The sequence below is a fragment of the Oryctolagus cuniculus genome, chromosome 2, assembly GCF_051225735.1.
Source record: "Oryctolagus cuniculus isolate XC-2025 breed Fujian yellow rabbit chromosome 2, ASM5122573v1, whole genome shotgun sequence".
Lineage (NCBI taxonomy): Eukaryota > Metazoa > Chordata > Mammalia > Lagomorpha > Leporidae > Oryctolagus > Oryctolagus cuniculus.
The window spans coordinates 98,724,346-98,737,345 of NC_142868.1; the positions used below are offsets into that span (position 1 = coordinate 98,724,346).

The 13,000-nt window shown below is 43.8% G+C and overlaps 1 pseudogene; it reads right to left on the minus strand.

Annotated features, from left to right (window-relative positions):
* The window catches only part of LOC149127927 (ribose-5-phosphate isomerase-like), a 423,712-nt pseudogene that overhangs the window by 89,491 nt on the left and 321,221 nt on the right, over window positions 1-13,000 (minus strand).

Consider the following 13,000-nt stretch of genomic DNA (forward strand, 5'->3'; position numbering starts at 1 on the left):
TTACTTTTTTTCTGCTTTGTTTACCAGATCTAATCATACAAGCTCTCATGAAAACCTAACTGATAATGAATTCACTGGAGCAATGCTGTCCTATCTGGGACTCACTTCTCCCACTCATATTCTAAGATTTCTCTGAATACTATTTGAGCCTCACTACCTGCAAACTTGAAAGAAGACTGAAAATGAGATGACTTAAAGCTGTCACACTCAGTTCTCAAACTGTCCACTTCTTTTCTGAGATGATCTGATGGGAGTCAAACAGATGTCTGACCCCAAAGTCACATTCTCATTTTTTGTTCACAGCATTGTGGAGATGCATTTCACTTACAGGTCCTAAGTCTACTCAAATCCATCACTGTTGCAACAAGAAATTAAATGGATCTTATAGGATTTGCTCTTCATTACAAATGTGTGTAAGTTATTACTCAGCACTCCAGGCACTTCCAGCTCTATATTGATTGATTATCTGACAATCAGGTCAAGAATCTTCTCTGCAGAGCTGGCATTGTGGTATAACAGGTAAAGCCACTGAGTTCAATGCCAGCATCCCATATGAGAATGCCACTTTGAGTCTGTCTGCTGTGCTTTCAATACAGCTCCTTGTGAATGCACCTGGGAATGCATCACAATGTGGCCCAAGTCCTTGGACCCCTGCCACACAAATGGGAAACCCAAATGGCATTCCTACCTCCTGGCTTTGGCCTGGGTCACTGGTTCACTCCACAAATGGCATCAATGGCCACTGCTTGGCCAGGCTAAAGCAAGAAGAGAGGAGCTTCTTCCAGGACTCCTACATGGTGGCAGAGGCCTAGGGATTTGGGCCATCTTCAGCTGCTTTCACAGGTGCATTATCAGGGAATTAGATAGGAAGTGGAGCAGCCAAGGCTCAAACTGTATCCTACATGGGATGCCAAGTTCACAGGTAGTGGCTTAACCTGCTATGCCACAACACTGGCCCTTGGAAATAATCTTTAATCAGGCCCAGGTCCTGGTAAAATGTATGGACTAACTTGGCCTACATCTGGAAGATTTTGATGCCTAAACCTAGGAAGGAAATCGGTGATACAGGTCTTTGAAATATGAACCACGTGATGTCATAAGCATTTAAATAAAAAAAATAAACATGAATAAGTAAGTAAGTAAATATCCTAGAGAGAGAACTGCAAAATGCCTATGTTCAGATTGAGAAGCCAATAAGTCTTTACCTTCTGGAACACGGATGGAAACCTCTTCAAGAGAATAGATTAAAGGTCTGTAATTATCTGAGTTAATATCCCACTTCAAGCTTATAACGTACGTATATAAGCAGGTGCTAAGAAGCAGGAGACAGTAATTGCCGTAATGGAAGTATCAAGTGATTATCAGAATTCAGGTGAGAATGAATCATGCACAATACATATGTGTGCAGTTTTAATCCCATGTTCCACTAAGACTTAGTTACTGAAATCTATATCTATAAATTAAATAAAATGGCATATGAAGATTATTTATACATGATTCCTAAACTGGGAGAACTTACTTCATCAAATTCCTAACCCGCCAACAATGCACACTCATCATGCAAAGAAACTAGCAGTTTGATAAAGCAGAAATGACTTTACAGCACAGACAGGAGTAAGAAGCAGAAAAAATATGGTTTGGGCAACTTACAAATGCTATTCCATTTCACCCATAGTTTCTTCCTTCATAACTTCTCTTTATCCAGATCCTGTATTCCAATGCCTTGGAAGTGCTTACTCCAATACCCCAGTGGCAAACCACCTCTTAAATGGAGAATAAGAGAAGAAAGGGAAAAGTGAAGTGAAAAGGAAAAGTTGTGTTTTGTTATAGGTAAAATACACTACTTTCTTTTAATGTATCTACTGATGTGGAACTGATCCTTCTGTACCCCCTGAACTCTCCCTGCTATGTATCTTCTGTTACATATAGAGATAGATATTTCATCTGATGGCTCACTTCCCATATGACTGTAATGGCCAGAGCTGGGCTGGTCTGAAGAGAGGAGCCAGAATCTTCTTCTTGGTCTCCCACATGGCTGCAGGTGCCCAGGTGCTTGGGCCATCCTCCACTGCTTTCCCAGACACATTAGCAGGGAACTGGATGGGAAGTAGAGCAGCAAAATAATGAACTGGCTCTCATATGGAATTCTGGACTCCACACACAGCTGCTCTACCTGCTACACCCAGAGCTGTTCTCCAGTACGCTACTTTTCTAGAGACCCCTGAAAAAATCAACCACAAGAAATGAACCCAGGGTCTGATATTGGGCCACATTGTGTTAAGACAGCCCACAGTGCCAGTATCTCAATTGGGTACCAGTTTGAGTCTTGACTAGCCCATTTCAGTTCTAGCTCCCTGCTAATGTACCTGGAAAGAAAGTGGAGGATGGCCCAAATGTTTGACCTCTGCCAGCCATCTGGGAAGCCTGTGTAAAGTGACTGACTCCTAGCTTTGATATGGCCCAATCCCAGCTATTGTGGCCTTTGGGGGAGTGAACCAGTGGACGAAAGAGCTCTCTCATGTGCTCTCTCTCTCTCTCTCTCTCCTTTTTGCTTACTAAGGAGGCAGCTCCCACAGTGATATGTTTATGCATCTCAATGGTGTAGCCTTGCAGGACAGTTGTAATCCTAGAGCCAGACACAACAAAGACATCCACAATAAAGTAACTGCCACAGATATCCCACATTATCCCTCAAAGTAAACATTAAACACTCAGAATCATAGTGCACATGCCTCTCTGCTGCTACTCCATGCTTCTAGGAATACTACTGTATGAGGTGAAATATATTCGAGTACAGTTTCTCTTAAAGGAAAATATGCAAGCCAAGAGGTTTTCCTTTCCAGCAACAAAAAATATACTATTTTGTGTTATCTAATGCTTCTACCAAGAAATTTCCCAAGGGGCCAGCGCTGTGGTGCAGCAGGTTAATGCCCTGGCCTGGAGTGCCCACATCCCATATGGGTGCCAGTTTGAGACCTGGCTGCTCCACTTCTGATCCAGCTCTCTGCTGTGGCCTGGTGATAGCAGTGGAGGATGGCCCAGGCCCTTGGGCCCCTGCACCCACATGGGAGACCAGGAAGCAGCTCCTGGCTCCTGGCTTCGGATCAATGCAGCTCTGCCCATTGTGGCCGATTGGGGAGTGAGCCATCAGATGGAGGGCCTCTCTCTCTCTGACATCAAATAAATAAATAAATATTTTAAAAAAAATTTCCAAACTGTGGCTTTAAAAAAATCATTAGATCATTTGTTGTTATTCACATTCCTGTGAGTTAGGAATGTGGGAGAGGATTGAGTAGCTGTGTGCAGGCTCTCTCCTGAGGCTGAAGTCGGACATCCACTGGAGCTGTCATCATCTGAATGCTTGATTAAGGCTGATGGACTCACTTATAACTCATTCACGTGGTTGACAAGTCACTAGATTTTGGCTACAGCCTATTTTCTACAACATGCACCATTCCACAGGGTTTCCTTAGTATCCTTACAGCATGGGAATTTCCCCTGGAGGAACTAATCCAAGGCAGATGGGAGTGATCTTTATAAGTGCCTCAGAAGTCATATGTCATCACTTCCATGACATACTACTGTTTCTACAGGGCTGTCTCAGATTCAGTGAGTGTGCAAAGGGTGTGAATACTGATGAAGATCACTGGGGATCATCTTGGAGATTTGCTGAAATAGTCCTTAATAAGAACCATATCATAAAAGAGATAGAAGGGAAATAGAGGCAGCATGGGAGAGAAGGAAATGTTTTGATTCCTAAAAGCTGAGAGCAGATAGAAACAATGTACACAGTTCTTTCCTGAGACCTCTGAGGCTGACCTTGATGTCTCTTCACAGTAGAATCCCCGAATCCAAACTCCAACTCCTAAGTCAGAGGTTTCAGAAGAGTCACAAAAAGACAGGATGCATTGAGAAAGCTCTTCCTGGTCCCGGGAAGCACAGCTGTCTTCCTTTCCCCTTTTCCTACCTTACCTTTGTTGAAGCTATGATGTGACAGGTACCTAAGAATAAGTCTGTGGCTTGACACACATGTTCTCAAAACTGGTCACTAAAAAGTGATGATGCTGGGTCAGTGCTGTGACAGAGTGGATAAAGCTGCCACCCACAGTCCTGGCAACCCATCTGGATGCCAGTTTGAGTTCTGGCTACTCTACTTCTAGTGCAGCTATCTGCCATGGCCTGGGAAAGCAGTAGAAGACAGTCCAAGGCCTCGTGCCCCTTCACCCATCTGGAAGACTTGGAAGAAGCTCCTGGCTCCTGCCTTCAGATCCTCTCATCTCTGGCCATTGTAGTCATTTGGAGAGTGAACCACTGATGGAAGATTTCTCTGTGTCTCTCTGCCTCTGCCTCTCTGTAACTCTGCATTTCAAATAAATGAATAAATATCTTTAATAAATGTGAGATTGCTTTTAAAAAAAAGTGATGCCTCTGAGGAAGGAATGATGTTATTGTAACCAAGGATGCATGAATGCCATAGTCTTCAACTTTCTACTGAATATATAGAGCAGGAATCTGGAACACCACTGGGAAAAAAGTGGGGACCTAGCACTTTCCTTGCCCTTGAAAGTAAATACAAAGCAAGGGATCTGCTACAATCTGTAAAGATGGTAGAATTTAACACAGAGATGCATCTAAAATGTAGGGGAGGAAAGTAAAGATGAAAAAAAAAAAAACCCTGTTACTCCTCTCCTACTGTATCCACTGTGACCCTGTTATAACCAGTCTTGAGTAATGTCCATTCAGCATTTCCATATCCCGTGTCTCTGGCCTCCCTCTTCTAGACCACAGTACTCATCACTGGAAGTTCAAGACCCTGATTATGTGCCTGATGCATTATTACAGCTCTGAGTCCCCCAGATCATTTTCAAAACACCACTGACCTTCACCTGTAGATGGAGCTCTGCAGCTCAAATAAGAGAAAGTTGAAAGTCTGAACATTTCTTAGGTGGCAATTATCCACATTAAATCTCTGGGAAACATGCCAAGGCTCTCCACTCAGCTCTATTACTAACCATTCATCCCTAGGTTTTCTGTCTCAGTCTGGGCATCTCTGTTCAATCTCTTCCATTCTCCCAATGTGAAAACAATGTACAGCACAGGGGAGTTTGCTCTGGACATTCAGGCAATTTCTGAACCCCCTGTACTAGGGGTGGCATGCTGGGGGCTGAACAAGGACTGGAGAGTACAGGTGACCACAGCCCTTTTCCATTTGCTGCCTGCGGACTCACTCTCCCCAGAGGCCCTGAGGGACTTCAGGACTTTTTAAATAGGGAAAGAAAGAGAAAAAGCAAGTATAGCAGTGGGAGCATTGCTGAAAGTCTCAAAAACCTTCATGAACCTGTGAAAAAGAATATTTTCTCGACATTTTTCTTTGAAATTTGTAGGATGTCTTATCCTCAGAGGCCTAACTAAACATAAAAATCATGGCCTAAGTTTTACTTACAAATAACTTAAATTTCCTAAAGTAGAAAAAAATAAAGGTAAGGCAGAAATTTTGTGTCATTGCCCCTTTTAAACCCTGACCTAAATTTCTCACTACTTTAGTCTTCAAACACAAAACTTCACTGCTCATTACAGAAATGGCCTCATTGAAACAAACCCAAAGACTTGTCTCTGAGTTGCTTCAAGTGGGCACCTGGCTGCTTCCATCTCAGGTAGAGGGAATGGCACCCAGTGAAGTCCACAGAATGCTCAAAGCTAAATAGCCCACTGCCACCTGCATGGAGTGGACAATGTCAAGTGTCATTTCTCTCCTTGCTTTCTCCTGCCTCACTGAACTAGACACACTCACTCACTTGCGTATTGACTATGTGCTCTGTACTAATATGAGTCCTCAAAGTACCTTTTTTAAAGATTTATTTATTTGAAAGACAGAGTTATATAGAGAGGTAGAGACAGAGAGAGTCTTCTGCTGGTTCACTCTCCAGGTGGCCACAATGGCCAGAACTACACTGATCTGAAGCCAGGAGCTGGGAACTTCTTCCAAGTCTCCCATGTGGGTTCAGGGGCCCAAGGACTTGGGCTATCCTCCACTGCTATCCCAGGCCACATCAGAGAGCTGGATTTGAAGAGGAGCAGCCAGTACTAGAACTTGTGCCCATATGGGATGCTGGTGCTTAAGGCTAGGGCTTTAACCTGCTGCACCACAGGGCCAGCCCTCCAAAATACCTTTAATTCTAGTGAGAGCTCATAGGGATTCAGTGGTGCTAAGGCTTAAAATTATATTAAATACTTCCTTATGCTTCCCGCACAAGCACAGAACTTGCTTTACCCATTGCTTTACAGTCACTCCAAAAATAAAGCCAAAATCCCTCTGCTGGAAAGACAAAGGCTGCCTTGTGTTTTACTATGGAATATCTAGGACAAGCAAAAGTGTTCAACATCCATTTTCTTTTTAAAGATTTACTTATTTGAAAGGCAGAGTTACAGAGAGGCAGAAGCAGAGAGAGAGAGAGAGAGAGAGAGAGAGAGAGAAGTCTTCCATCTTCTGATTTACTCCCCAAGTGGCTGCAATGGCCGGTGTTGGGCTGATCCAAAGCCAGGAGTCAGGAGCTTCTTCCAGATCTCCCACATGGTGCAAGGGCCCAAGGACTTGGGCTATTCTCCACTGCTTTCCCAGGCCACATCAGAGAGCTGGATTAGAAATGGAGCAGCTGGGACCCAAACTGGTGCCCATATGGGACCCCAGCACTGCAGATGGTGGCTTTACCTTCTACACCACAGCACTGGCCCCACAACATTACTTTGAAGACAGAATGCTAAATAACTCTATGCATCACTCTCCTGAAAGTTGACTGAAATGGGAAGTACTAGTATTCTCAGATTTTTCATTCAAGTGGGATGTAAAGTCCCTTGGGACATCAAATTCTTCTCTAGACCCATCAAGTTAGGTCATGTACAAGGATTTGTAAAATTCTTAACCTTATCCAGTGTACAGAGTATATAGAGTATGTACAGTTAGCCAGACTATGACAACTCCAACCAAAATTAAGCATCATCATTAAGGAATGTTTCCAGGTTTGAATGCTGGCTTGGCCTCTTCTTAGCAACAGCTTCTTGGGCACTCTTGGTTCTTCCTTACCTCTAAAATGATGACAATAATGCAACCTACCGCTTAAACAAGAATGAAGTAGGACAACACATTTGAAATGCTAAGTGCCATGTCTTGCATATAATGACTCAGTACTAGCTTACCATGTTCACTACTACTGTTCTATCAGGTTAAGTGTGGTGGCCACACTTAAGTTCCCTTATTCTGAATGTATAAGCCCAATCAACACATGATGCAGCCTCAGAGACAGCAATGGCTCTTGTTGTCTAAAGTGCTCTAGACCTCACATAGAGCTAACCATATCCAAATGGGCTTTAAAAAGTTCATAGGAGAAATTGAATTAAAAGATAATTTTGTTTCATTTAAAAAAATCAGTACCTAGGTTTTTTTCCACTGATAGACATTTTAATGGAATTTTTAAAGACTCTTCATGCACCCCAGTCTCTGCTATGGACAACAAATTGATGGCCAGAGTCCTTTTGCTTGCATACTGTCCTTTCTCACTTGATTTCACTCACATAGAAAAGCTGTAGAAAATCATGGGAGTATTCACTAGGAAGTCACGTCTGCAGACATCAACAGTCACTGGGTTCCACACACCCCTTACTTCTCAAAACTAAGTTCTGCTAAGTCAAGGAAAAAATGGTAGCTCTTTGTCTTCTCTTTTTGAAAACCTCACTCTTAAAAAATTTAAATGAAGTCCTCTATAGAAATTTCAATCTGGAGAGAAAACACTTAGCCAATGTCTGTGATCTAGATAGCTGATTGTTTTTAGCATTTTTGAGCAGGAATTATTAATGAGCTTTTAATCTGAAGGGCTTAAATCACCAAAGTGCTCTAAAATTTATTGAGGACCCACAGAATTCATAAAGGAAAGCTATCAATGCCTTCCCAGCAGCTCCTATCTTGACACCCATCTCTCAATAAAAGCAGCTAAGACTGGCGCTGGTGCCCTGTCACAGTGGGTTAAAGCCCCAACCTGCAGTGCCTACATCAGTTCAAGTCCTGGCTGCTCCTCTACTGATCCAGCTCTCTGCTATGGCCTGGGAAAGCAGTAGAAGATGGCCCAAGTCCTTGGACCCCTGCACCAGCAAGGGAGACCCAGAAGAAGCTCCTGGCTCATGCTTTGGATTAGTTCAGCTCTGTCCATTGCAGTCATTTGGGAGTGAACCAGTGAATGGAAGACCTCTCTCTGTCTCTACTTCTCTCTGTGACTCTTTCAAATAAATAAAATAAGTCTTTTAAAAAAAGCAACTAAGAGGATTTCTAAGAGCACAAGCACACATTAGTGGAGTGACATTACAAGCCCTGTTTATAAATCGGCTTTTAAATGGTAAATGTTGAGGTACTTTAATCTCCAACCACAAGCCTGCTCAAGATATGCTGTGTGTCAGAAAAGAGGGGAAAGCATTAAGCCATTTCCAGACCAGGTTTATTTAGAATAAAGCCTAGGAATGGCTCACTACCAGATGAATGCATTTAAGGCAGTTGCCAATGAATACACAGCAGAGGGGAAACCCCTCCCTTAATGACTAGTGTTTTATATAGCATAAAACAACTGGGAGGGGCTTGGAGGTCTGAGCTAAAGCTGGGCTAGTGAGACAAAGGGAGAATTTGGGCTAGATTTAAAGTTCCTTTGAGATAACAGTGTGCACTGTGAAGGAATGAGCTAAGGCAGGACTCCGAGGCTGAGCTGTTAAAATAGGGGGAGAGAACTTGGGAGGAGTAAGAGAGATCTTAGGCTGATCGTAGGCATCTTTTTATAGCATTGTGTCCAAGAATCAAGGCAGGACAGGGCTGATCAAGGTAGATTGGGGCTGTATTGGCAAGTCAGAGAAACAAGGGCTTGCTTGTTAGGTGAGAGGTCAACATGGATCTAAATCTTTTTGTCCTAGCTTCATCACTGTGTATGATGAAGTCAGAATAAAGCAGACTTTGATTAAGGCAATTTCTGGTACAAATTCTTTTTAAAAAGATTTTATTTGTTTTATTTGAGAGGTAGAGTTACAGTGAGAGGGAGAGACAGAGAAAGGTCTTCCTTCCATTGGTTCACCCACCCACCAAATGGCTGCAAAAACCAGAGCTGTGCCCATCTGAAGCCAGGAGCCAGGCACTTTTTCCTGGTCACCCTGGTGGGTGCAGGGACCCAAGGACTTGGACCATCTTCTACTGCTTTCCCAGACCATAGCAGAGAGCTGGACTGGAAGTGGAGCAACTGGGACTAGAACTGGTGCCCATATGGGATGCTAGCAACTGCAGGTGGAGGATTAACCTACTGCATCATGGCACAGGCCCCTGGTAGAAATTCTATAATAAAAATATAGCCAATTGCAATCTATGGCAATTCACATAGATTTCACTCTAGCTAAGGGATTCATGTTTGGTGCCTTTAACTGGGAACCTGAGGAAATGTCTGACAAGGGTGAATTCCATGGAAGTGGCCAGAGACTCTAGTAGAGACAACAGTGCAAATCACCAGTGACAAAATCCAGCCCTAATGACAGTACTCAAACCCCCATGAGGGGCCATACAGTTAGCAGCATCTTGCAAGTTCACACAGGGTACTAAATTTTACAAGAACTCTCAGTCAAGCCTCAAGCTATGTTCATGTCTATGTTTGTGTTAAGGAAGTATCATTTGCTGGAACATTTGCAGGAAAGACAAGCAGAAACATAGCTGTATTGGGTCCTTCATTTACAATGTCCAACATCACTATTACCACCGACTCAGATTTAAGAAGAGGTCAACTGCTAATCTTGGGTGTGCATATTGAGGAAGGGGCAAAAGGGATGTGCTATCTGCTATCTCTTTGCTCTGTTTCTAACCTGCAAATCTGTCCTCCTCTTCTCTAGTAGTCTCCGACAAGAAGTTAGCCTGCTTCACTCACTCCCTAGTTTGTCTGGGAAATATGATGTCCTGTTCTTATGCTGTGAAACCCTCACATAGTCATTCATGTGGGTGACTGCATTGGTCAGAACCCACTGTTGCACATACTGTTGGCTCTATGACCCACAACCTGCATACATTAACCAGCCTCACAATATCACCCACTTAGGTTTTTGCACTCAAGCTCCCCTAAGTTCAGAGGAGCATAAGGCTAAGGACATAGGGTCAGGAGACCAGCCCACCTTCCCAGGCTGCCCCTGCCACATCACCCCTGATAATGTTGTTGCTATGGCAATTCTCCAACTATTAGTCCAGTGCTTCTGACCACTAGGTTACAGCACATGACACACCTTCATGCCCTCTGTGCCTGGCCTACCCTGTTGGCAAATGTGCAAAGAGGCCACCTTCTAAGGTTTATGCTGTATCCTTTGAGCAATGGGTTCTAGTGGGGTGGGGCATTTTCTGCTCAAATAGTTTCTAGAGTTTCAAGATGGTGCCTGCCCACCTCTGGTCTTAGGGGACTTGTCATTTTCCAGGAGCATGTACTCAGGAGGTTGGAAGCTGGGCACTTCTGAGCTGTCAAAGGGATTTGTTTGTTTGTTTGTTTGTTTATTTATGTATTTGCTTTTTGAGGCATACACTAAGGTTGATCATGATCAAAGTCCTCTGCCTCAGTTTTCTCACCTTGCAGTACACCCACAAGGTGACTATTGACTCAGGAATCTTCTATTTAGATGACACCTCAATATTCTATTCATTTAACATGTCATTAGCACGTGCCCTTCGGTGTGGGCCTGTAGGAGATCTGGTGGCAGGAGAGGTTTACACTAAGAGGAAAATAAAGGAGGAAACCTCAGGATAAAGCAATTCTGGCCTCAAATCTGGGGAGCTCCCAAAGTCCCTCACATCAGCCAAAGCCAGAGAAGCTTCTCTTTCTTGTTTATGCCTCTCGGCAAAGACTGAGGACCAGCAGAGAAGCTAGGAGATCTCAGTCTTGTCCAGGTTAGTGATGCGTTTGACAGACTTCCAGTCAGTCAGGATCCATCTGGAGGCTGTCAGTGGGGCTGGAGGTCTGTGGACCCCTCAAAACATAGGTAAAATGTCCTTCACAAGCAAGCTGTCAGCTGTGGCTAGAAAACCTGTCTCCAGATCTACTGGCATCCCCCCACTAATAGCTTCCTGTGCTGCATGTGTGACTTGCAGCCTTAAATCACACCTTCAGGGCAGGTGCAATCTTTCAGCTAGAGTTGGCAGGGGAAGGGGTTGAACCCCTGGAAAGAGTTGGAATGGTTCCAGGAGATCCTGGATATCTTGTGTGACCCTTTTGATTTTATTTATTTATTTATTTATTTTCAAGATTTATTTTATTTATTTAAAAGAGTTACAAAGAGAGATAGAGACAGAGAAGAGGTCTTTCATCTGTTGGTCTACTCCCCAGATGGCCACAATGGACAGAGCTGCACTGATCCAAAGCCAGGATCTAGAAGCTTCTTCCAGGTCTCCCATGTGGGTGCAGAGGCCCAAGGACTTGGGCCATCTTTTACTGCTATCCCAGGCCATAGCATAAAGCTAGATTGGAAGAGGAGAATCTGGGACTTGAGCTGGAGTCCATATGGGATGCCGGCACTTCAGACCAAGGCTTAAACCCACTATGCCAGCAGAAGAGGAGGCTAAGCCCCTGAGTGGGAGAAAGGCCAGCTCCAGGAGACCCCTGCTATCTCCATGAACCACTAGTCAATCAGTATACAGTATGTGAAACCCCCATCCAATGGGCACCCCCACTGAATGACCGAATGGCAAAAAAAAAAAAAAAAAAAAAAAAAAAAAAAAAAAAAAAAAAAGAAAGAAAGCAGTAATGACTTAAAAATGCTGAGCACTTCCTAACAGCCAGTGTCCTGCTCAGGCAGTCCTCCTGGTCTCCTCTAGGACCAGCGTTCCTGTCCCTTGCCAATCAAAGTTCCTTTTCTGTCAAGTAAAATTTTTGCCTCTTTGTAAATTGTTTCCTGGCTTTTTATTTCTAAACTAAGCTGAGGAAAAGAACCCACAAAACTTGCTCCTGGAAACTCCCTCCCCTCCACAACTGGTAACACATGTTCTGGCCTTCAGTTACCAAGCCTCTGCCTACCATCTGCCTATTTTCACTTCAGACAATGGTGTATTTTCTGGGCTTTGTTACTTTTGAGATCTGACCTTAACCCAGTGGTTCCTACCTGACATGTGCATGGCACCTACAAATGATGTAGGTGATTCTATTGTGTACCTACAGCTTTTTTTCACATTGTTTTGTGCTTATCTATGTCCTAATAATCTGTCCCCCAGGACTGTAAGTGCCTTTAGGGTAAGCATTATATTCACATGATTCATGTTGTATCAGTTATACCCAGGAGACCATCAGACTTAATGCAGACAAGTCATCCCTGTCTCCCTCCCTCCTCTGCTCTTCATGTCCACAATGCTAGATGCTCTTGATTGTCTCCCCCACCCCTCTCTCTGCTCAGCTCCCCCCATCATGAGACCCTCACACACCATGCTCCTCTACCCATTCTGACCTCATGTGCTCTTCAGTTTCAGTGGCTCCAAAAAGAAAGATAGCAACTGAGTGAGACTTAGTTGCACCCATGAAGCCAAGCTACTGTGCTCCATTATCACTAAGTGAATTGTGGATGTTGGCCTTGAATGTTCTGATTGTGTTCAGTTCTTATAGTTCCATGACAACTGAGAGAATGGCGGTCTCCCAGAAATTGAAATACAATGCCTGCTTGCATATTACATTCAGTTAGGGGCCACAGAGCTCTGCAGCACTGTTTGGAGCCCTTTCCACTTATTCACTGTTCACACCTGTTGCTTTCTTCTTCTCTTTGCCATCCACTCTCACCAGAGTAGCCATACAGAGTGAGTTTATTTAAGAGCCATAGTGCTGAGCCAGTGGCAGGACTCCACTTGTCCCTTATTGTTATATATTAATGTTAGCCGTCACAAAACACACCGAACACTGGAGTAAGGGAAAGGGTTTATTGGGGAATACCCTACAGACCTGACTGAAGGGGCAGCAAAGGAAAAAGA